Raw genomic sequence first — 25,628 nt, forward strand, 5'->3', positions numbered from 1 at the left:
TGCTTCCCCCTGAATGAATGCCATCAACACCCAATCTGTTTCTAGACCTTGTGAGACAAAAAATCTAGTCACTGCTGGAGAGCACCTCCTTGTTACACCATCACGCCCTCATCAACTCTGAGGGACACTGCATAATCCCTTGGTAAAGGGGAGAAGCTAATTTTTGGAGCTGGCCGGGTTCACTCGAGTGCCCCTGAGTTTGGAACGGAGGGAGTGGACACACCTCTGACACAGTTCTAACATGAGAGGTGGGCGGAGAGCAGGGCAGCTCTGTTTTACAACAATGGCAAGCATGCGTCAAGTGTTTACTATGTGACAGGCATCGTCAAAGGAATTCGCATGTATGACGAGGTCATTAGAGCCTCCCAACAATCAGACAAAGTATGAACTATTTTTGTTCTTAAATTATGAATAAGAAAAGTGAGGCACAGAGAAGTGAAGGAATTCGATGCAGATAGTGAGGGGTCCTCTGGGGAGCCAAGCCCAGGCTGCTGGCTCCTGTGCCCTTGCCACTACGCCACTCAGCCCCTGCGAGGACTCTATTTCACATCTATCATTGAATCTTTCCAGGGATTCTAGAGCTTTACTAACCCCATCTTACAGATAAGAAGTTGAGTCTCAGAGAGGGTACGTAATTTTTCCAAAAAGCACAGGGTTAGTCAGCACCCAAGCAGGGATTTTAATCCCTTCCTCCAAAGCCCACACTTTCCCCCATACAACACACTCAATAGGTTCATTTTCCAGAAGTTTTGAAACCTATGAGGATGAAAGAGAGAAGTGGGGAAGGGGGGGGTGGGAGAGCAACTGAGAAGGGAGGGAAAAAAATTGATATTTAGGGAACAATTAAATTAATGAAATATTTATTTTTCACACATGTTACAGATCTGAAGTTACATTGCATGAGGTTCAGGACATAAAAATATATTGTGTTACTTGTTTGCAAATAAAATGTCCAGGCCTCATTCACTTCATGAACTAGGAAAGGTTTGAAACACATTGGGACAACTTAAAAACAAACAAAAACATAAGACCCTTAGGGGATACAAAAACCCAAAAACATGTTTTCCGTTCATTTAAAAAAACACTGTCATGATTTCTCCTCTTTGGTTACTAAGGGCTCTGCATCAGTCGCACACAATTTGCAGTTGACCGTTTGAGAGAAAGTATTTTGGCCCAACTCTGCGGCTTCCCTGCCTTGCCCACAAAGGGTGGCACGTTCCCGAGCGCTGCCGCCATTCATCAAATGGGCTTGGCTTTTAGACTCAGCTTTTAGAGCCACCCCGTGGGGAAGGGCAATTGTTCCCCACGGTCTCAAGGGAAGACATCAGTTTGGCGGTGACAGTCCCCGAACCACATGCATAATTGTTCTGAGAGAAGTATTATAGGACCAACAAAAAGAAATCTGTGCTGTATTATTTTGCAGGTTCCAACTGGTTGGATATAAAACAAAACAAAAAAGAAATTACATACTTGATGTGAAATTAGAGCATTTAACATTTCTGTTTCTTTTCGACATTTTAATCTATTCCTCCACGAGGATAGCTAATGGTTGTCTAAAAAGCTTTTGCCACTTTTCTACCGCATTTTAAGATGCCTATTTTCTTTAGCTGGTCCTTCCAACAAAACCATGTTCATTTTGTTCTTAGGATTTATTTCCAAGGATACAGTTCTTAGAGTAATTTAGGAATTATCCAAAGAATTATTAAAGGATTTAAGAGTCTTAATATAGCAGTATTAATTTACTAAGGGAACCTTCAGGAAATTTGCTTGAATGTCTGGTGGTGAGAAAAAAAATCTTAGAAAAAATAGAGTCATGGGCTTCGAAATAATTAATAATAAGAGAGATGGAGAAATGTAATTGTTATAAATAGAAGTTTTTTTCACATATAAATGAGTATGTGTGTAGATTACACTTACATCAGGCAAATTCCCTTGATGGTGTTGTGCTAATATTTTTTCCCCAACTACATTATATTTTTCCATCATCAAGAAGAGATGATGTGTAAACTGATCTACAAGGAAGGGTGATGAGCTTGTTCATGAACACTTTCTCTATCTATAGTTCTACTCCTAAAGCAAGTCCTCCTTTGCTCCTAGGCTTAATAATAAGAACGATTTGGGTTTCAAAAGTCATATTTAATATCAGAAAGCCAGTCCTTTATGTATTTCCTTGTGTTAGCTACTGCTGAATGAGTATGGTCTTCATTAAACGATCAACTTTGAACCTAGCAGAGTACACAAAGCACAATCCATGACTCTGCCGACTCTTCTTCCCCCTTGTGCACATTCGAATGTTTTCATCCATAACAGATGAAATGCATCACCCTCACTAACATATCACCCAGTAACAAGCAGGGCACAGAAGTTCTCCTCCACGGAATAGTTCTATAATTTGTGGGAAAATGCTGTGAAGGCTACGTATGGGGGAGCAAGAGTCCAGAAGGCATGCTCAAGTGCCCAAGAGGATTCATAACTTGCCTTCCAAGGTGGCAGGTCTGTTCTTTCACAGAGTGCCAGCCTTTCTTTCACAGAGCAATAGGGGATATTTTAGAAAGAGCATCTGGGGTGGAGCTGAATGGTGGGAAAGAGAGAGAGTGGTTACCTTTCCATTGGTGCAAAAGAAGAGACAAGAAGGACTCCTTGTGGGTGGGCAATAGAAAGAGAACCAAAGTAAGGGGAGATGTCTGAACTTGGGGTTCCAGGCCGAATGCTGTATAATGTATGTGCTAACCCTCTTTGTTCATTACACAAGGAACAGATTGCTCACAAATGTAGTTGGATGAGTTAACTCTATAGAGGAATTCAGAGAAGAAGACAGAGAACAAATGTCCGGTTTACATTCTCTTGAAATCAACACAAGTAGCTGTCCCTACTTCCCAAATCTGCAGGCTTGAAAATGAGCTGAAAAGTTGTGAATGGTGTTCTGCTTTCTAGAAAATGAGTGGTGGAGTATTGACCCCAAGCTCCTTCCTATGTAACTCAAAAGGAGGATCTATTTTATAGTGAAAGTGTTAGAGACTATTTTTTTTAAGTTTATTTATTGAGGGAGGGAGAGAGAGAGAGAGAGAGAGAGAGAGAGAGAACGATTGGGGGAGGGGCAGAGAGGGAAAGAGAGAATCCCAAGCAGGCTCCATGCTGTCACTGTCAGCTCAGAGCCCGACACAGGGCTGGATCCCACGAACCATAGATCATGACTTGAGCCGAAATCAAGAGTCAGACGTTTGACTGAGCCACCCAGGTGCCCGTAAAGTGTTAGAGATTTTTTTTTTTAGTGCAAATCATTATACATTTCTTTAAACCCATAGAGTGTACAACACCAAGAGCAAACCCTAGTCTAAATTATGGACTCTTTAATGACTTGACAATGTAGGTCCATTAAATATATCATTGTGGTGGGGGATATTGACAGTGGGGAGGCCATGCATGTGTGGGGATAGAAGGTATACAAAAAGTCTCTGTACTTTCTGCTCAATTTTGCTGTGAACCCAACACTGCTCTAAAAATAAAGTCTATTTTTTAAAAAGCAGTCTCTGCCTTTACCCTAAATTGACTTTGTTTCATACCATTTATCACTATATGAATGGCTAATGTTTTTATGACTTATTATCTGATTTGTTTTTCTCTCTCTTCTCACTACAGTGTAGGGAAGGGACTTTGTCATTATAACCATTGTATTTCCAGCACTTTGAAGATGTTTGGTACTTAGTAGGTGTTTAATAAGTATTCATCGAGCAAACAAATGATAGTAAGACCATAAATATACATGATCCCAAATGAATGATCTTTGGTAGAATTCAATAATTTGGTAGGCATGTGACCACAAGCAAATCACTTCCCATCTCTGGGATTCATTTTCCAAGTCGTCCAATAAAGAGCTTTCCCTAAATCAGCCAGTGAGCAATCCCTGGTATGAAAAGTACATGTGGCCCACCTAGTTACACATATGATCTAATTTGTGTGCTAATTTATGATAAGTAATATCATCTTTGATCTAATTTAAGCATGAAGTTAGAAACTAGAAAGCTGCTTCCTTTGTGCAACTTCTCCAATATGCACAGAAATTAACATTTCAGCGACTAAAAGGTGGTGCCAAATTTCTCACTGGCATTTTTCTATTTAATAAGCAGCTAACTTAAGTTATTAAAATATACATTTCTCTGCAGGAATCAATAAAGCTATTTTTTTTCATTCTGACTAACAGAAAAAATTGTGCATACCTTTTCTCCCCTTCGTTGGCCCTGGTACAAGATAAAAAGGTTGCTGATACTTGGTAGACTCTCTAACTCTTTTTGGAGATAAATGACTAAGGTTTATCAAAGAGGACGTGGAGGTGGTGTGCAGCCAATAAATCTCAATTAGTCTATAGTAATTCTGTACTATCGTTACAAATCAGGGGCTCATAACTAAATCCCCTGGAACGACTGTGCTTCCTACATTTTGTTAACTGTAAGGTAAGGTAATGGAAAAACAAATGAATCACCAGCTCCCTTGACATCTATTATTATTTAGGGTGATAGGAAGAGGGGTAAAGGAGGCAGCTGGCAGGAACTGGGTTCTTTGTTTTAACTCCACACTTGAAGACTCTTGCTCTTCTTTATGGATTCTGAACTTCACGTGTAATTAAATCTCCAAAGAATAGAATGACGATTGGCAAGTTGCCGCTCTAGGAAATGTGATTGATTGAACAATACATTTCCAACTGTTCTCTCCGCTTCCACACTTTTCCTTTTGCAAGGCATACTAAACACCACCATCATGATACTGCCTAGATCTGACCATATTGCTCTCCTGCTCAGAAACCTATGAAGTCTCCCCAACACCTGGAAAATCCAACCGAGGGTTTTAGCATGGCCTTAGATGCTTCTGGTCTTTGCAGAATGAATGCTCTCCATGAACTTCATGAGGCCCTGAATGGATCCTAGATGTTCCTCTTTTCCTCTGTGTTTCCTCTCTTCCTCCAGACTGAATGTACCTCTCTGTCCACCGCCCCCCACTCTTGCCAGTACCCTAGAAACTCATAGCGATGCCCTCCTTTTCTGGAAATCTTCCTATAGACCTATAACTACACATGCTCTTTGGGAATTTTCGATCTCTCAGATTGACAGTGACTCATTCTGCCTTTTAATAGACTTAATTATTTGATTCTTATTACCATTTCAAGACTATAAGCTTCCTAAAGCCTGGGACCAAGTCTCATTCATCCGATTCCAAAACTGCATTCTTTCCACTGCTACAAACTGCTTCTTTCCTTAGGAGGAGCAGCTAAACCACTTGGCAGTAGTCTATCTCCTTGAATAGGAAACATTCCACCGGGACTCGTAACTTCTCTTTGACACATAGGTGGCCCTAATTCTATCTCCTGTCACCCATTTAAAGAAAGACTGTGAGTCACAACAGCAAGACCCCTGCCCTCCCACCCCCCACAGTGAGGTCAGCACATGATAAGAATGCCTGGTAAAGACTACACCAGCCTGTCCTTGTAGCTAAGCAATTGTATTTGCAATCCAGAAAGGGCCGGAGGCGATCCCCTTCCCCTTGGCACCTGTATTAGTTTCCTGTGGCTACTGTATCTAATTACTAGGAACTGGGTGACTTAAAACAATAGATATTTATTCTCTCACAGTTCAGAGGCCAAAAGTCCAAAATCAAGGTGTCTACATGCTCTCTCTGAAGGCTGTAGGGGAATCCTTCCTTGCATCTCCCTAGCTTATGAGCGATCCTTAGTATTCCTTGGCTCATAACTACATCACCCCTATGCTTGGTCCTCACATGGTGCTCTCCCCGTATATCTCCTGCCTCTGTGTCTCTTCTCTTTTATGAGGACACCAGTCATACTGGATTAAATCCAATTATCTTAATTTGATTACATCTGCCGAGACCCTACTTCCAAATGAGCTCATGTTCACAATTCCTGAGGGTGAGGACTTGAACATATCTTTTTGGGGGACACAATTCAACCCACGGTGGCATCCACCCCCTCCCCCCTTGTACAGCTTACTATTCATAGAGAGTTACGTATGTCACTGTTCATGGTCCTGTCAATGAGCTTGAACCTCCCACTCTTCACGGTCCCTCGCAAAGACAACACTAATGCCATAATCTTTGAAAAAGAAAAAATGATTCCTTTTTAAAACATTGAGCTATCATTTTTAGATTATTATCTTTAATTGTGGCAAAATACATATAACAAAATTTTACCACCTTAACCATTTGTAACTGTACAGTTTCAGGGGCATTAAGCACATTCACAGTGTTGCGTAAACATCACCGCCATCCATATCCAGAACTCTTTCCATCTTGTAACACTATAAACTGTGTACCCATTACACAACTTGCCATTTCACTCCCCCATGATGGCTTTTCTAAACACAGAATCAGTCACTAATGACTGATAATTGAGTTGCTCTAACCCAAGGTTTTGATTGTACACACACACACACACACACACACACATTGAGTAGAAGTGAAATAATGATACTGGTGATAAAGTCTCCACCATAGGTAGGTATAATAAACTAGTCTGGTACAATTGAGAAGAGTTTTATGCTGCTTGTCCCAGAATGTGACCCAATTCCCTCATTTGACTGACGAAATTATTGCCTAAGCAAAAGTGACTCAGGCCTCTTGGGGATGTTTGTGGTAAATCCTCATGGGAAGGTCTCACTGGCCTCATTTGAAAGTGCATTCAAATCAATGCTACAACATTTGTTTATAGCTCTTATCTGAGTCAGACACTACTCTAAGCACTGGGACACGGAAATAATACATTCCCAACTTCAAGAGCTCAAGCCCATAGTAGATATAGATAGCTAATACCAGGAATATCTGGTATTTGTCTTTTCTTTCTTTTTTTTTTAATACAGCTTTTCTATCTTTAAATATATTTTAAAGGATGCTACATGTCAACTATACTTCAATTTTAAAAAAGGATGTTAAAATCTTTCTTTGGTCAACTTCCTCTTCTTTACTCCTCTGCTTAATCAGTCCCAGACCCCTGCTATTATACTTTTAAAATATTTTTCAGCAGAGGAGCATGCCTGGGTGGCTCAGCATGTTAAGCATCCAACTTTTGATTTCAGCTCAGGTCATAATCTCACAGTTTGTGAGTTTGAGCCCCACGTCGGGCTCTGCACTGTCAGCCCAAACCCTGTTTGGGATTTTCTCTCACTCTCTCTGCCCCTCCCCTGCTTACATGCTGCCTCTGTCTGTCTCTCTCTCTCTCTCAAAAAAAAAAAAAAAAAAAAAAAAAACCTTAAATATTTTTCAGCAGGGATCAGTTTGCAAGGGAGGATAAGATATTTGTGGACATGAAGGAGACACTGGAAAACACAAATCTGAAGTTCAAGAGAGTTCTGTGCTGGAAGAAAGGTTTGAGAGCCGCTAGCTGGCATTGGTCAGAGGACATCTAATGGAATTGTTCTCCATGAGTGTCCTATCTGGTGCTTCTGCAGATTTCCCTGGTCTGAGGGAATGCGTACTCCTTCACAAAAGTAATATTGCCCAGAAGACTGTAGTGTACCTTTTCCCAGAAAACCCTCAGACATCCTGAACCTTCTCTTTCTTTTTCTCTTAAATGTTGATATTCTGTCCTAGATCCCTTCTTATGGTCACTTTATACTGTCTTCCTGGTCCATCTCACATAATCCTGTAATTCTAATTACCATATGTAATCTGATGACTTCAAAATTTAAATTACCAACACAGACCACATTCCTCAAACTTAGAATCCCAGATCCAATTGCCTATAGGCATTTCCACTTAGAAGTTCTACTGGCATATTCCTTGAGCATGTCTAAAAGTTATCTATGTCCCACTGCCAAATCTCTTCATCCCATGCTGTACTGTGTGTGTGTGTGTGTGTGTGTGTGTGTATTGTTTTATCTTGGTGAATTGCACTAGCATCCATATCTTTCTTCCCTCTATCAGGGAGACCTGGATGGAGAACAATATAACTCAGAGCTGCAGGATTCTCAACGGTTTGGAATTAGATCATCTTAAATTCAGGGAGATGTAAGAACACATCAAGGAATGATGACACACTCTCCAACTCCCGTAATGTTGTGTTCCCCATTGCAGCAGTGCGTCAGAAATTAGGTAAGGCTGAGACTTGTAGAGATTACCATTCCAAGAATAGACACACTGGGAAAAAATAAAACAGATCAATATTCTATACTCCAAAGCCAGGATTTTTCAGAGCTGTTCACTAATGAGTCAGTGACTTTTTGTCCTTAATTTGATGAATGGGTTTTAGTGACTATCGCTAATGAGAAGACAGAGAAAAAATGTCTTTATATAGATTGTGGGATTTTTTTTTCAATTTGACTCCCTATTACTTTTCAATGTTGGATAAAAGAAAACAAGCAGGACAAGAATTACCTGGAAGGGCTGATTTATTTGGATGATGTGCTTGTTTTTGGTAGGACCTTCGTGGAATGTACTCCTGGAGGTACTGGACCTTTGATGGAAAATATACCTAATACTGTAGTGCTCTTTGATATTATTCTTTTGACCTCACTAATGATATTGAGTATTAAATGTCACAAGAAAAATATTACACAATGGGCCCTACCCTTCCAATTACAGAAATTTGAAGGTGTTCCTAGAGTTCCATGGAGGAGATTTTAAAAAATGATTCTGGAATTATGAAACCATAAATGAGTTTATTCAAAGCTATCAGGTCAAGAACCCAGCAGCAATAAGGTCCAGAGTCCTGGTCTCTGCATCATTAGAAAGGAACACATTGGCCAGGTCTTCAGGCCCCTGGTGGATCACTTGAGCTTCGTGGGTCCAGGGTTCCCTTTGGGGATGATGAAAATGTTTTGGAACTAGATAGAGGTGCTGGCTGTACAATTGTGAATGCACTAAGTGTCACTGAATTACTTACCTTAAAATGGTTAATTTTATGTTGCACAAATTTCACCTCAGACACATGTTTAGAAAATCCTGTCAGCTGGTAGTGGTTGAACTTTCCTGCTCCAATGACTTCCTAGTTCCTTGGCAATGAATCCCCAACTATTGCCATGTGTCCCAAGACTCTACAAATCTGGTCCTGCTTCTCTCATCTCTCTTTACCTTCATGGTTGCTTGCTTTACACTAGTCACACAGCCTTGTGGGCTCCTAAGCACAGTCAAGTTTGTTTTCATCTCAGGGTCTTGGCACTTGCCGTTCCCTCTTCCCATAAGGCCCTTCCCCTGGTTTTGTGCAGGAACCATCGTTTTCTTATAACTCAAGTCTCAGCTCAAAGCCACTTCCTTGGAGAAGTCTCCCCTGATGATCACATCTAAATTAGTCTCTCCTTAGGCACTATTGTAACACTTGGATTTGTTTCCTTTCGAGCACTTACGCCATATGAAATTATTTCCTAATTCATTTTTCACTTGTTTAATATGTTTCTCTCCACTAGAAGGTACATAACATGTGAAGAAGAATTTTGTAGATTCTGTTCATTACTCTATCCCCACCTCCTGACACATGAAGGCATCACAGATTCTTTGTTGCATAAAGAATTGGAAGGAAGGAAGGAAGGAAGGAAGGAAGGAAGGAAGGAAAAAGGGAGGATCAGAAGGGGAAAAGAAGGGAGCGAAGGAGGGAGGGAGGGAAGAAGGGAAGGAGAGAGAGAAGGAGGGAGGGAAGGTGGAATGAATGACCCAATGAAAAAAGGAAGACTGTTATGTCATATCTAGGCAGGGTTGGGCCAGAATTCTATAATAGATTAACAAAGTCAGCCAGGGGTGTAGAACACTTTTGAAGAGACACAAAGGCCATGGTATGCAGATAAATGTTTACTAACTAGTTCTCAGAGTTGGGGCTGGGGGTGGGAGGTGATGTCCCGACTTGTGGCATTTGTCAGTTTACATGGTTTAAACATTCCCGTGGCTGATTTCAAGCAATCAGTGAGTTGTGACCTGGCTCACAAAATTCCTGAAAATGTAATAATCAGCTCTCGTGAGCTGGTCCAAGCCAATTCTGGTGCACCACTGGAAGAAATGACATGTACTTGCTGTCCCTGAGATAGTTCCATACATGCCTTTTACAGAGAGAGAACCTGAAGCCCAGAGAAGAAAAACAACTGGATCAAGATTACACGGCAAGTGCACAGCAGAGGCTCGTTCCCTGCTTCAAGGCTGTTTTTCTTTGTAAAGACCTCCAGGTGCTGTCAAAAGAAAGGTACCAAGAGACACAGCACAAGCTTCTGCCTTAAGAGGGTTTATTGAAAGAGCTGTGAGGCTGTATGGCAAAAGCTTCTGGCAAGGACCCAAGCAGGTTGACAAACTCTTTGCTTGCCAGAAGTTTGGCTAGCCAGGAGGATTTTCAACACTTAACATTTCGCTCGGGGAGGCTCCTCAGGAAACTGTTGGCTTATTCCCCCCCGCCGCCCGTGAACCCAAGTTGCTTCTTCAGGCTGATGGACCTTAGCAAAAGGACTAAGGAGCTGACTGGCTATAATTCAACTTTTATATCTCAAGGAGTAAAATTTAGGGACATTCGTAAAAATTGGTTTTTGTTATTCAAAACAGAATTCAACTCAAAATCCAAAAGAACACTTAGGACACACACACACACACACACACACACGGGAAGAAAAAACAAAATTCCTTCCCCTGCAACTGCATTTCTTATCAAGGTCTATTGTAACACTGAGCATGGTGTTCATTTCCCAGGGATATCCGTGTAGTTGACTGTTGGGGCTCTTTAAGAGAAGAAAACTTTGTTTTTAATATTAAAGTTTATTTATTTATTTTGAGAGAGAGTGTGTGTGTGGCGGGGTGGTGGGGAGAGGGGCAGAGAGAGAGGGAGACAGAGGATCCAAAGCAGGCTCTGTGATGGCAGCAGACAGCCTGATGTGGGGCTGGAACCCATGAACCACGAGATCATGACCTGAGCCTAAGTCAAACACTTAAACAACTGAGTCACCCAGGCACCACAACTTTACTTTTTTTTTTAATATTAAAGTTTATTTATTTATTTTGAGGGGGGCAAGGGGCAGAGAGAGGGGAAGAGAGAGAATCCCAAGCAGGCTCTGCACTGACAGGGCTCGAACCCACGAACTGTAAGATCATGACCTGAGCTAAAATTAAGAGTCAACCGACTAAACCACCCAGGTGCCTTGAGCAGAAAACCTTTCTTACTCATCTTTGTTTCTTTCCTAAGTTTGAACTCTCAGAATCTCCCAGACATCTCACACAGAGCCTGACTGATTTGCTGACCTGAGAAACATAGGATCCCACGACCAAGCAGAAGGAAACAGCAGGTAGGAGGCCTGCGTTCTAGCCCTAGCTCTCTGACTGGATGGTACGGACTTAAACCATTTCCTCTCTTAGAGCCTCAGTGTTCTCATCTGCAAAATGAAGCCACTGGACCACAGAATGGCCAAGGTCTCTCTGGTCTCTCTTAAAATCTGAGTATAGGACAGTTTTCAGATTGCTAGGATGCAAAGTTGGTGAGCTATTTCAGAAGGTAGCCCTGTTCACCTTTGTAAAACTGAGCAAAGCAGCACTAAGTGAAAGCACATAGTCTGTAGAGCCAGGCGGCCTTGTACTTTTAATCCTGCTCCTCTCCACAACTAGCTGTGTAACATTGGGCAAATTACTGCGCATCTCTGAGCTTTGCATCCCTTGTTTGTAAAGAGAGACTCTTAACCTCTTAATGGGGTTGTTGTGAGGAGTAAATGAAAAAAAGACAGATGAGGTTCCCAGCACCTAGTAGGCAGTCCACGAACAGTCATGTCTTTGCTGTTTTCCTTTTTTCCTCCGCGGTCAATTTAAATATATACAAAGGCAAAAGGAATAATATCACTCAAATATTTTGGAGTAACTACATCTAACATTTGGGTTGGATTTGCATAAGATAAAAGATCACTGAACCTCCCCCCACAATACGGCATGCAAGCTTGCTACAGTGACAAACCACACTCTTCTCTTGGCTGCTGAAATCGATTTATCCATTAGCAAGTTTATTAGTGCTTCTTCTACCCAGTGAGGCTTGTCTGTAAAATGGAAAGGTTCATAGATTAATAGAAGGAGGGGAAGGAGGAGGAGAAGGGGGAGGAGAAGGAGAAACCAAGTGGAGAAATGGCTGTGCATGGCTGCATCTGGCCCCTTCCACACAAGGGTTCACGTGTGGGGAAACATGCAGAGGAGGAAGGTCTAAGCCAATGACACTACTTGAGTGACTCTGGTCACTTGTGCCCTTCACTTCAAGGGCAGCAGTTAGAGATTTCATCTAGAATCAGTCTTTTTTCTGTTTTAAGGTTCTGTTTCATGTGACTTAAAAAATTATTATGCAGTTCACCCTTATGAATCACAGAGGGACACCTGGGTGGCTCAGTTAAGCGTCAGACTTTTGATTTCAGCTCAGGACATGATGTCACAGTTTGTCAGATCAAGCCCCACATCAGGCTCTGTGCTGATGGCACTCAGAGCCTGCTTGGGATTCTCTCTCTTCCTCTCTCTCTGCCCCTCCCCTACTCGTGCTCTATCTCTCAAAATAAATAAATATGAAAAAAAAAAAACTTTAAAAAATGAATCACAGATGAATAAGGAAAAAAACAAAACACGGTGTTTGCTTCTAATATTATATATGCTTATAATTTTTACTATGCATTTAGTAGCATTACATTTACATTGGTGGGATTAAACCAGACATCAGGTTTAATGACTTTCATCACTTAATCAGGAACAACCGTTTTTCTATTAGTAGAAACCAACATCACCATCCGTTTTTTGGTGGCTTATTATTATGTTGTATGGGTCTAGAAATACTTATTTAACCAATCCCCATTATAGGCCATTTTGGTGTTTTCATGACTGTGCAAACTCACAGAAGTGCTCCGAAAGAAGTTAGTCTGATCCTGAAAAGACAGATCCTGAACAAGTGGAAGGAACAGATTACCATGGCAGGAAGCTTTGGAACTCTGCTGCCCCGTGCTTCCGGCACTCTTCCTAAGCACAGAGGGAGAGAAGGGCTAAGGCAGTCTCTGCAGCTGCCAAAAATTCTGCAAGAATTTTCTTCTTTTTAATGCCATAGATCAGGACTTGGCCAAATCCAGCCCTCCACCTGTTTTTGTAGGGCCTGGGAGCAAAGACTGGTTTTTACATTTCCTTAAATGCTTGACAATATCCAAAGAATAACGGTTCGTGACACATGTGAATTATGGGATTCAAATTTCAGTGTCTATAAATAAAAATTCTTTTCACCTCCCATAGTTACCAAAGTTTTATTGGGACACAGCCATGCTCATTCATTTATGTGTCGCCTATGGTGGTTTTGGGGCTATGATGGTAGAGCTGAGCATCAGCAACAAATATCTTCCTGCATATGGTGCCTAAATTACGCCTCTTATATAGTTTGCCAATGGCGGCCAGGGTCTATTTCCTACTCAACATTAAAACTTCTTGTGTTCTTCATTATGTCTAACAGTCATTAAAATCTGGGACTTTATAATATTATAATTTCTAGGCTTGGAGAGATGTTGGGCTCTAGACCAGCTCTGTTACTGATGAATTAATGTGACTCATTTTTTCTTCGGTTTCCCAGTCTGTAAAATAGGCAAGCTGAATTAGATCTCTAAGGCACTTCGTTAATTTATCCATTCCACAGATATGTTCTTAGTGCCTACTACATGCCAGCCTCCAAGAAAACTCTGGAACTTCCTGATAATGTCTATGATGTAGGACAATATTCTGTGCTTTCCACTGACATGCCAACTACAACTGATGAGAAAAGGAAATGTAAAGAAATCTACCAGGAAGAAATCCAGAAGGGTCCCGCACTGTAAATGTAGGCAAATGACTTCTCCTTGAAATTAAATTTAGAGTCTCAAGGAATTCCAAATGCAAGAATTTCTTGCAGGAGACTCTAAAGAGAAAAGGGTGTATCTTGCACCAGTACCTTCTCCTCTCTTAACCTTTCACCCACTCCAATCTGCCAGAGGACCTCTTCCTGAAAATACAATTGTAAGATGTCGCAACTCAAAGGGACTGCTTCATTTGATGGAGAGGAATTATAGCCCAACTCTTTTTCATAAAAGTTTCAGATCTTTGTGACTTTCTGATCCAGTAATCACTAATTGAGCTCCTGCTGTTGGGCACATCTGTGGCTTGGGGTGTGCTGTGTCTGGGGAGGGGGGCGGAAGTCCTGATGTGACTTCAAAGCCTAAAGTTTCTAAAACTTTGGCTCTTTGTACCCAAATAGGGTTCCTCAGGGGACACCAGCTCAGGGACTTTCTAAGAGAGAGAGGCTGACCTTTTCTAGATTTCTCAGGCATTGTAAACCAAGGACACTTTGAAGCCATGAATGTATCTTTATAATTATTAATATAATAATAACAGCTAATATTTATTAAGTATATATGTTCTAAGCTCTGCATTAAGTATGCTATATGCATTTTTGCATTTAATCCTTATAATAACCCCAAAGATAAGTATTATCAGTTTGTTTTCCATGAAGAAACCAAGGCTCAAGGAACCTAAGCAACTTGTTCAAAGTCACTCGGTTAGTTTGAGATACACCAGAACCAGGAGTCAATGTCTCCAACTCTCAGGTCCTTGTTCTTAATCCTAAACTATGTTACAGTTTTATTACCCTCTTTCCTTTGAATGCATACACACCCAATTCCTTCGAATTGCCTCCGCTTTCTGTAATTTGATTCAATTTACTCCAACTAATACTTAAGTTTCTACTCAAGGTCCCAATAAACAGCCCACCTCTGATTACTTTGAACAATTTTCTGCTAAGCCTTTTTATGTGTGTGTCTTGATTAACAGCTGGTTTATAGCAGTCACACAGAAGATCTCATCTTAATTCTGATCTAGCATCTCACATCCACTAGACTATGTTCCTTAACATCCGGGGTTCCCTTAGCTTATCTCTATCGGCAGAGCTTAGCCCATTGCTGGTGTACCAGACAAGAATATCATGGTAACAGTCACATCCTTGAGCCCCTCCTAATGGCTCCTGGATCTCCTACAGACCCTGCTGAGGGCTCAGCCTTAGGCAAGCATGTTTTATTATGTGATCCTCTCTTTTTTATTTATTTATGTTCTGTGGGGGTGCTTAAACAACAGAAACTTATTCCTCACAGTTCTGAAGCCTGGCCACTTCAATCCTGGTGAAAACCCTCTTCCTGGTTTTCTTGCTGTATCCTCACATGACACCTTTACTCTACATTTACTGGAAACTTAGAATGGGGTGCAGGTGTGATAGGAAGGTGGGGAGGGAGGAGAGAGAGAGACTGAGAGGAATACATTGGAGATAAGGGTAAAACTTTAGAATGACAAGACCTAAATTGGATTGTTGATCCAAAAGATTGGATGGACAGAGGGAAACGGAGCGTGCCATCAAAATGCAGTTGAAAGACCTGCTTGTCTGTGAGTGAGAAGAACCGGAGAGGGCCAGCAGAAAGGGACCTGGTGAATCCCCCAGGAGAAGAGGAAGGCCACTATTTACAAGGAAGAGGCGGGCACCGAACTGTTGGGCTCCTTTACAGGGAACGGAGAAATGCATCAGAAGGAAGGGGGACAGACTCACAGCCCAGGCTGGCTACCTCCTGGATCTGCAGCAGGATCAGTCTGAGCCTCTGTTTCCCTCCTCTGTAAAGGAGCCTCTATTGTAATAGTTGCTTTGGGGGGTGGGGCATTGCCGTGACAATCGAGAGAGAGAGAGAAAGGGCTTGTATGCTGTGTACACCGTTTCTTGCCTTTTATTTATTTATTGTGAGGGAGCATTCATGAGACAAATGCTGACTCAGGTGAGGAACACCCATCGCCTTTCTTTAATTTTTTTTAATGTTTATTTATTTTTGAGAAGGAGAGAGACAGAGTGTGAGTGGGGGAGGGGCAGAGAGAGAGAGAGAGAGAGAGAGAGAGAGACACAGAATCCGAAGCAGGCTCCAGGCTCTGAGCTGTCAGCAGAGTCCAGTGCGGGGTTTGAACTCACAAGCGGTGAGATCACGACCTGATCGTAAGTTGGATGCTCAACCGACGGAGCCACCCAGGCGCCCCCGCCCATTTCCTTTCTTAATGGGATTGTGGAAAAGGATGCTTTGCCTTTCATCCAACTGCATGTGACTCCGACGAATGCTTCCATTCCCAAGCATTTGGTTTGGTTTCTACTAGTAGATGGTGTCTATCATCTGCATCATAACAACAGTGATGTCTATGGCCTTGGACTGTCATTCTTCCATGGACTCCAGAAAAATGTGCAGGTTGGTGCTTTTGAAATACCTTCACTCAGACTTAGAAACAGTTGACACTTCCTATATACTTGATAATAGTATTAAACTAGAAACATGGAATTGAAACCATAAGAAAGAGGTAGGGTATCTTGCAGTTTGTATAGTTATTGTATAGGCTTCAGATTTGACTCTGAGTTTCCTGACAGCCAAGGCAAAAAGGTAAATATGTTAGATTACTTAATTCTTATTGTCCGGGGGAAGGCATACCAATTTTTAAGACAAATTCTAAAACAAATTTATTTAGTGAATACTGTGATACCATTGAAAATAGTTTTACAGCAAATGCAAAGATATTTTGAAGATGGCTGCTTCTCGAATCTGTCCTCAATAAACACCAAGGGAAAGATATTCAATCATAATTCCAAACTTTTTGATCATTAGGAAGCTAATATCATTATCAAGGATATGGCCCAGTAACTTTTGGTGGTCCAGTTGTATACAAAGACAGAACTCAGAACATGTTCTAGAACCAATAGAGTATAGTCCCCTCATTAGTATATCCAACCCTGGATGCACATCAGGAACAGGTTATGAATCAGAATGCTGAGGGTAGGGCCTGGAAATAGCATTTTCTCTGAAGTTTCTCCTAGTAATGCCAATGTGAAGCCACATTTAAGAACCTCTGATAAACTGGGGTGCTTGGGTGGCTCAGTTGGTTAAGCGTCTGACTTCATCTCAGGTCATGATCTCACAGTTCATGAGTTCGAGCCCCGCATCGGGCTCTGTGATGACAGCTCAGAGCCTGGAGCCCGCTTCAGATTCTGTGTCTCCCTCTATCTCTGCCCCTCTTGTGCTCTATCTCTGTCTCTCAAAAATAAATAAACATTAAAAAATTTTTTTAAGAACCTCTGATAAACTATCTTAGCAAAGGAATTAAGCAAAATAAAACTAGAGGTCAGATCTTCCCAAAAGGACCACCAAGCATTCACTGTTAGTAGCTAACCTTTTAAAAAATGTAAACAAACCCTGGGTTGTCCAGATCATTTGAAAATGCCCCCATCTGCATTTGATGGGTCCTGGTGCCCCCTCTTTCCATGGTTTTTCAAACATGAGATGTTTGGGCAGTAATGCACTTAGAATATTGGCAATGGAGAGCGTCATGCTCGTTCATCTTCAAGTACTTCATTCATGCTGCTACCCTGACACTTCCCCTTTCCCAGCTCACTCCATGCCACTTCACCCATTCCCATCTCGCCCCTTGCCAACTCCTACTCATTCTTGTGACCTCCAGTTAAATGTCATTCCATACAGGAAGCCTTCCCTGGACACATACCTGGGCAAGGCCTGCCTACCTTTGGTTCCTTCCTGACCCTCCCAAGGACTTGTAACTGTTTCTTCTCTACTCTACTGCGAGCTGTCCCAGGGCAGACCCTGTTCGGTCTTTTTCATCCTGTATCCCTGGTGTCCAGCATAAAGCCTACTGTATCATAGATGTCTAATAAATATTTGTGAAGTGGATGAATGAATACATGGTCTGCCATATTGTATACATGCAGAAACTGAGGACCAGGGAGGCACTTACTCAAAGTTCAACTGAACATCAGAGCCAGGACAGAGCCAGGACTAGAAATAATGAAGAAGATCAAAATGCACTGACCCTTTGCTAAGTTCCTGGCACTGTGCTAAGCGCTGTTCATCCATTATCTAGGTCAATCCTCATCAGATGACTATGAGGTAGTTCCTAAAACCAGGTACCGTCCTGAATTCTCTCCCACTGCCTCTCATCCAATCCCTTGTCAAATTCCGCCAGCCCTACAAAATACATTTGAATCTGACGTCTCTCTTTACCTCCACCATAGAAGAAGGCACTGTAATTGATTGCCCAAACTACTGCAATGAACAGCCACAGACTGATCTCCAGGCTTCTACTCTTGGCCCTCCAACGCTATTCTGCAACAGCAGCCAGAGAGATACTGCCATTTCCATTTCCAAGGCCAGGCCCATCTCCTGCTTAAAACTCTCTGGCTTTCCATCACACAGAAATGAGACAGAAGTTTCTTACCAGGGCCTGTGAGACCCAAGAAGATCTGGCCCCTACTGGCTTTCTTTCTCATCTACCACTTTCCTCTAAACTTGCTTCTCTCACCATACTGGGCTCCAACAGCCTGACTCCACCCAAATGTGTCTACTTCTGGGCCTGTGCCCAGGCCGTGCCTTCTGCCTGCAACATTCCTTCTATTTTCTCACTGCCCAGCTTCGGATCTTGGCATGGATGGTTCATTCTTGTCATTGTGACCTCATTCAAATGTCACCTGTTCAGAGAAGTCATCCCTAACCCACCCCAATCTAAAGTAGCCCCTAAGTCATCACATTGTGCTGTTATTTCTCTTTATAGTGCTCATCACTATATAACATTCTTCTTGTCTAATTTTTTATAAGCCATCTGCCCCCTTCACTGTTGTATTGGCCCCGAGTTATTATCAGCCTCCAAGACCTCATCTATCTCATTCACCATTGTACCCCCATACCTAGAAATGCACTTGCTCATTGCTTATTACAAACTTTCCGAATTAATGAATCAGAAATACCCATTTTTCAGATGAGAAAACTGTAGCTCGGAGAAGTGCAGCTTCTCCCCAGAAACTTCACTCAACCCTAAAATCTAGATTCCCTAGCTTGGAACCCAGTGTCCAGTTCTCTCCATCATTCCAGATTCCTAGAAGGTTAAGGCCTGTGAGGTTTTTCCCTCTAAGGTGGCTGAGATTCTCAGATGAGGGCTTTGAGAAACCATCCTCCTCCCCATGGACTTTGAGAAGCATGGCACCAGGGCTCCAGCAACCAATCGCTGCTGCCCAACCCATATGTGAAGACATTTTGGTGGGCCTCACTGTGCCATTCAGGGAAACAGCCCTCATATAACTCCATTCCTGGGCCTCACATGGTAAGAATATCTCCATTCGCCCTGCCATAGAGTCACTGGGGAGATGGTGATGTGTATAAATAAGACATGACCATACCTGAGGTGGCTCTCCCTCTAGAACCCTCAGGGTATAAGAGGCCCAGAGGTCACCAAAACGGAGAGGTGAGGTAGAGTGGTGAGTGAGGGCTCTCCCGGGGATGAACTCTTGAGTTCCAGAGTCCAGGCTCCATTCCTGCTGTCCTGGGATTCTGTGTGGTCACAGCAGGAGGCAGAGAGAATGCGGGTTCCACCAAACACTGGGTTTATTAGCCCAAAAAAGACATTTCGCTAAACCTCGGCTTACTGGTTTGCAAACTATTGATGGCAATCCCCACTGCACAGCCCCAGATGGTGGTTCTCATTCTATTCACTCAGGTGATAAACCTGGTAGGAAGAGGCAGGCGGGAGGGTTACTGCTGAGGATATATTTGAAGGGGAAGAGAAGATGAGGTGGAAGGAATTTGAATAACAATATTCATTTCCTTGCACTGCACTGTTTCTTTACAATGCATTTTCATGTCTATGTCTGTGCGACTCCTCACAGCCCCCCAATATGCACATTACTATTATCATAATTACCTCTAACTCACAAAGACAACATCCACCAAAGAGAAGATACTGAGTCTGATGTATATAGAATCACGTAGCAGGGGGTAACCATCAAAAGCAGGTATCTGTAGTCAGAAGATATGTATTTGAAGTTGCCTTCTACCATTTCAATCCCTGTTAAAGTCTTTGAATATCACCTTCTTCTGTAAAATGGGGACAACGGTTTCTCCCAGAGCTGTGATCTTGCAGGTGAAATGCTTTAAGATGAATGCCACAGCTCTAAAATTAGTGTGGTAACTTGTCCCATTGGGGGATGCTACTGGCTTCCCATTTCACCTCTTCATGAAGGAGCACTGATTCTTTTGGAAAGTAGTACTACCTGGCTGCCTTCCAGAATCTGGGAGAAGCTTCTAGCATAATCTGGCATTGGCCATTAGTCTTGGAGCAGTGTGGCATAACTGCAGCCTAGGGAAGACATGAATGTGAGATGTCAGAAGCCTCCTAGCCACACACAGGGGGCCCTGAGTCCCTGCTGGGTTATCACCCATGGGTCAGCCTTGTCCACTCTTGGAGAGGTCTGGGAAGACCCAGGGCCACAGTCCAGAAAGCATTCAGAGAAGGATAGCTCTGCCACAAAGCCAAAGGGCCAGGGCCTATGCTGTTGGAGAGACATGGGTTGCCCCTGTGAGCTGACTCTGCTCATTCTCAGGCAGAAGAGGCCAGAATCCCTTCTTGTCCACACCTTTCCTATCTGCCCCTGAGGCCGAAGGTGCTATCTACTAGCCCCACAGCAACTGCTCTGTGCACAACCTCAGGCCCAGCACACAGTTGCCCCTGACCTCCTCATGCTGGCAACCACTTTTTGTGCTGTTTAACAGCAGTGAGAGGAGCTGTGGCCTGCCCTGGGGAGTGTCTGACGCGAGAGCAGGCACTGAATTGATTTTCAAGATTAACTGTCATCCCCAGCTGGGAAGCAGTACTCACAGGAACTGAGCAATCTTCCTGGGTTTTCTCCTGCTTCAGAAATCACTTTCTCTGCCAGGTGTCTCAGAAGGCAATGGATTGATGGGTCCTAGGAGGTCTTTTCTGGTCACTAAAAGATAAAGGCCTCCAACGTGCGAGTGGGAGGAGGCACCGAGAGAAACTCCAGTAAGAAGGGCACAGCCTGTGCGCGTGAGTTTCATCTTCTTTGCTGTGTGGTCCTAGGCAAATTGCTTAACCTCTCTGAAATTTCAGACCCTCACCCAAAAAACAAACTATTCACACTTACCTTATCGTGTGCTTCTGAAAATTAGAGAAAATTGAAATACACAAAAGTGCCTGGCCCAAAGAGACTCAATGAAATGAATGGTGGCCATAATATAATTCCTACCTCACCCAGAGCTGTTCCCCCAAACTGGGCTGAAATTTTCAAGAGGAACTACACCAAATAAAAGGGATGTTAAAAAGGAAATGAACAAATAAATATTCTACTTGAATTAGAAAACTATGAAATTTTCATAGTCCAACTTCCCGATGGTTTCAGACCTTGGTAGCTGAGATCACCTTCCCCACGAAGCTCACCTGCCCATCTCATCTCTAGGTAGTCCACAGGTCATTCCGGTCTCCAAAAAAGTTTTGAGCTTTAGCTTATCCTGTTTCTTGGACCAGTGCCAAAGCTCTACCTTGTTAATTTCAACCCATTTCCCTTTGAGTCTCCAGGCCCCAGGGACGCTCCCTCTGGCATAAGATCCCTGGTTCCCATGTTACTTGCAGGACTCTGAGGTCCAACTGCTGAGATCCAGTGAGGACCTGGGCTATTAGCCATGCCTGCCCGGGATGTCACAATGTGCTCACTCCTGCGAAAAACAGCTTCCCTGACACCATTCCTAACCTAGCACTCAGTGCATCTCACCTAAATCAAGATCACACTGTATGCCTGTTAAAGATGCAAAGTCCTAGGCAGCACCTGTGCTTACCCACGGAGAATTTCTAAGGGTGAGGCTAGGAATATGCCCATGCAAAAAGCCCCCAACTCATTATTATGCCCATGAACATTTGAGAACCACTCAGGTGCAGGAACAGGAAGGACTTTTAAAATGTTACAGTCCTCTCCACTTTTATCTGAGAGGAAGAGGGTGTAAACATCTGAGTGAGGCAATCCACCAGGCAGAAGCATCTGCTATCTGTGAAGCGCTCCACATGTTTAAGGAATTGTGATGAGGAATCTGAGGGCAAAAGACTGGTTCCATATTCAGTAGATCTATGTATCATTTCACGTAGCACAGGACTGGTCAGCAGAAGGCTTGCACTGAATGTTGAGTTTATGTCAACCTCCCTATGATGGGAAAAGGGCATAGAAGCACTTGATTTTTGTTTGAATGTTGCCAAAATGAATCAATTTTATAATATTGCAGATCGCTTGATATCCACAGAGAAAGGATTTGTGTACACACACACACAGACACATACACATATACACATTTGGCTAACAGCAACAAAGACACATTCTTTCCAATTTATGGTGAAAAGAAAGAAATTAAAGTAATATTGAGGGCCTACTACATGCCTGGAATTTTTTCCTCATACAGGGGCGCCTGGGTGGCTCAGTCGGTTGAGCGTCCGACTTTGGCTCGGGTCACGATCTCGCGGTCCGTGAGTCCGAGCCTCGCGTCGGGCTCTGGGCTGACAGCTCAGAGCCTGGAGCCTGTTTCCGATTCTGTGTCTCCCTCTCTCTCTGCCCCTCCCCCGTTCATGCTCTGTCTCTCTCTGTCCCAAAAATAAATAAACGTTGAAAAAAAAATTCAAAATTATCTCATACAATCCTCTCAATTCCCTTCGGTAGGTATTATTAGTTCTATCCTCAGATAAAAATTGTGGCACAGAGTTGAATAATTTTCCCTATTTCCTTTTGCTATGAAGTGGCATGGCCCATCTTCAAACTGGAGCCTGGCTGACTTAAAACCTGTACACTTGGCCTTTATTCTTTGCTTCATTCTTAATTTATAGCTGTGTGCCTCTTTATTTTAACAAAATATGCCTAAGGAGATCAGGGTCTATGAGGGAGTGTGAAAGAAATGGACGAATATCTGTATTAGGAGGTTGACATGGATTTGAAGAGAGATATGGTGTTGTAGGGGTTCAGAGGAGGTGTCAGTTGCATCTCATTGTGGAGATTTGGGATTCACCTGCAAGGACAGGAAAGATTGCTCTAGAGGAGAGAGAGTGAAAGGGCATATTAGCTGGCAGGAACAGCATGAGTAATTGTGTGGAGGCGCAAATACCAAAGACTCTAGATTGACTGGAGGGAGCAGCAGCTAAGGCCTCAGGAAGGAAGAGAGCATGGGCCTATAATATGGCCACCGGGTCATTTTATACTTCTTCAGCAATACTGTGCAGCCCTGCAGACTGGAGGCAAAGGACCAACACCAGGACTGTTTAGGTAGAAACGGCCAAATGGCAACACATCATGGTTGGCAGGAAGCATCCTACTATTGGAACAGCTGACTCTGGAGCCCTGACTGGGCTATAAAGCAAGGAGACTGGCAGAAGGACATTGGGATGGATCATGAGAATACGACAGATTAATGATTTCAAGAGTAGGAGCTCATGAGGTGTTTAATAATTTGTATGCCTTTAGCTATAAGAAACAGAAAACTGTAATCAATTAGTTTAAATGACAAGGGAATATATGAGTTAACCCACATAACAAGAAGTCCATAGGCAGGGCATCACCAGACGATCTCACAACCTATAGACTCTTACCTTCTCTAAATATTAGCTCATCCTGTGGCCAGTAGCTAAATAACTACAGGAACTGCAGAGGTCAGCTTCAGAGAGCACATTATCCAGAGGAAATGGGGATTGTCTCTTTCTTGCGTCTCTTATCAAAAAGAAGGAAACTTTCCCCCCAAAACTGTCCAAAAGACTTCCTCTCATCTTGCCCATAGCTAAACCAAACACAGCAGAGGGTAGGAATTCTCATGGTTGACATCATCTGGAGTGAAATAGATGTTGGGGACTCAGCTAAGCAGCCACTACAGGGGAAAAGGAAGGAATCCACATGTTCCTTCTAAGCCGCTGGGTGTTTCTCACACATCCCCTCTTTAAATTCTTCCATCCACCCTCCAGGGGTATGCTCTTACCTTTTCTGGATTAATAAGAAACAGAGGCTCTGGGAGGTAGCCACTGCCCAGGGACTCGCATCTCCACTGTGTTCCAAAGTCCCTGCTCTTTTTATTACTCTACACTGCAGACTGAGAGTGAAGTGGAAGACAGAAGCTGTGCTCAGAGAGGGGATTTTCAGTATTAAATATCTTACATGTGGCAACATTTCTTTTGAAGTGCTGCATGCTCGGTTGGCTTCAACGAAGACCCTCTAGGACTGAGGACTGTGAGAGCAACAGTTGAAAACATCATCAAAAACAGACTCCTCCAACAGGTAGGCTTCTCTGGGGAATAACCCTGGAAACAGCCAATCACAGGGAGGAGGGTGGGTCAAGTTCCAGATGCTGAGGGGTCCCCTGACAAACCACACAAAACGAACAGCGGGTGAGGGAGGCTGGGTGAGGAGCCGGCAGGCCTGAATAGGTTGGCTCAAACATCATTATCTTCTTTCCCTCCTCCTCTCCCATCACACCAAATACGGAAACAGATACCCGCCTACCATCTGTCCCTGAAGAGATACAGACAGCTCCACCATTCATCCTCTAGAAGTGGGAACCAGATGGGGTGACGTTTTCTTTTTTTCCTGGGCATTCAGAGAATGGGAAATCTGTGAGCTGGAAGCAACATGAGTGGTCACCTAGTCATTTTGAAGGGGAGAAAAATCAGGACCCAGAGAAGCCAAGTCACTTGTCCTGGGATGATAACAGAGCTAGGCTTGAACCAAGTCTCCATCTTCCAGACCCATGCCCTTTCCACTGCACCGTACTGTCTTCCATCAACTAGTTGACAATCAAAACTGAAAGCAGAAGTCTTCTCTTTTCCTGAGAGAATCCCAAGCCCACTGCGTTTGATGTCCCAGTGTGGGTGAACATTCTCCAGAGTCCCTAATGAACTGGCTGTTCACTCTTAGAGCTGATAACGACGAAGCATTCCCCATCTCTCCACCTTAACCTTTACAGAGCAGGGTCTGCGTGGACTGCATTTCACATTTTACTCTACAGTCACTTCCTGTGTTGTGCCAGTAGTGTCCCCTTACCTCTAGGAGCTAAATATACTTTTGCTCTTTAGACATGTAATTTCCACTACATTTTAACAACACGAGGCTAAACTATGAGTAATTGTCAGGGTTCAAAGCATGCAGGAAGAAGTAGCCTGGAATGACAGCTGCTCTTTATTTGGGGGCAAAGGTGACTATAATTCCTAAAGAGCAATGAGTTGGATTTTGAACTCAGAGACTCACTCAAAAGAATGGGAAGACTGGAAGGATCCCCAATCTCAGGTTCTAAAACTTAGAAAATTATGGGGGATGCTCTACCATCCTACACTCATCCCAAGCAGTCGAGCTCTTACCCAGCTTGACTTTGAATCCTAGTGAGTTCTGGGTGATCAAAGATGACCCCATATTGTAGGAATTCCCAGAACTCGTACCAGAGGCTGGTATCCAGTCAACAAGAAAAAGCAAAGAGATTTAGTAAAACCCCATTACTCATTTGAGAAGACTTGCAGAATCTGTCAGGAATACCTAGTGTTGAGTTCAATTGAGAGTGATGGTAGCAGGACATGGGCATGGTTAAGTTCTCCCCTTCTGCCACAGGAATGCTGACAATGTCTAATACTCCTTAAGTCACTCCTTCAGTCAGTGCCCTGTGTAAGGGCTAACTGTAACTCTCTCTACTCTTCTCCTCTCCCCTTTGTTCATCACGACCTAAGGGTGGAAATCCAAGTTACATCTATCCTTTACTCTCCCAAAGCACCCTCCAGGATCTGGACTAGGATGAGGCAAGCCAGGCAACTAGACC

The sequence above is a fragment of the Lynx canadensis genome, chromosome D4, assembly GCF_007474595.2.
Source record: "Lynx canadensis isolate LIC74 chromosome D4, mLynCan4.pri.v2, whole genome shotgun sequence".
NCBI classification, from domain to species: Eukaryota; Metazoa; Chordata; class Mammalia; order Carnivora; family Felidae; genus Lynx; species Lynx canadensis.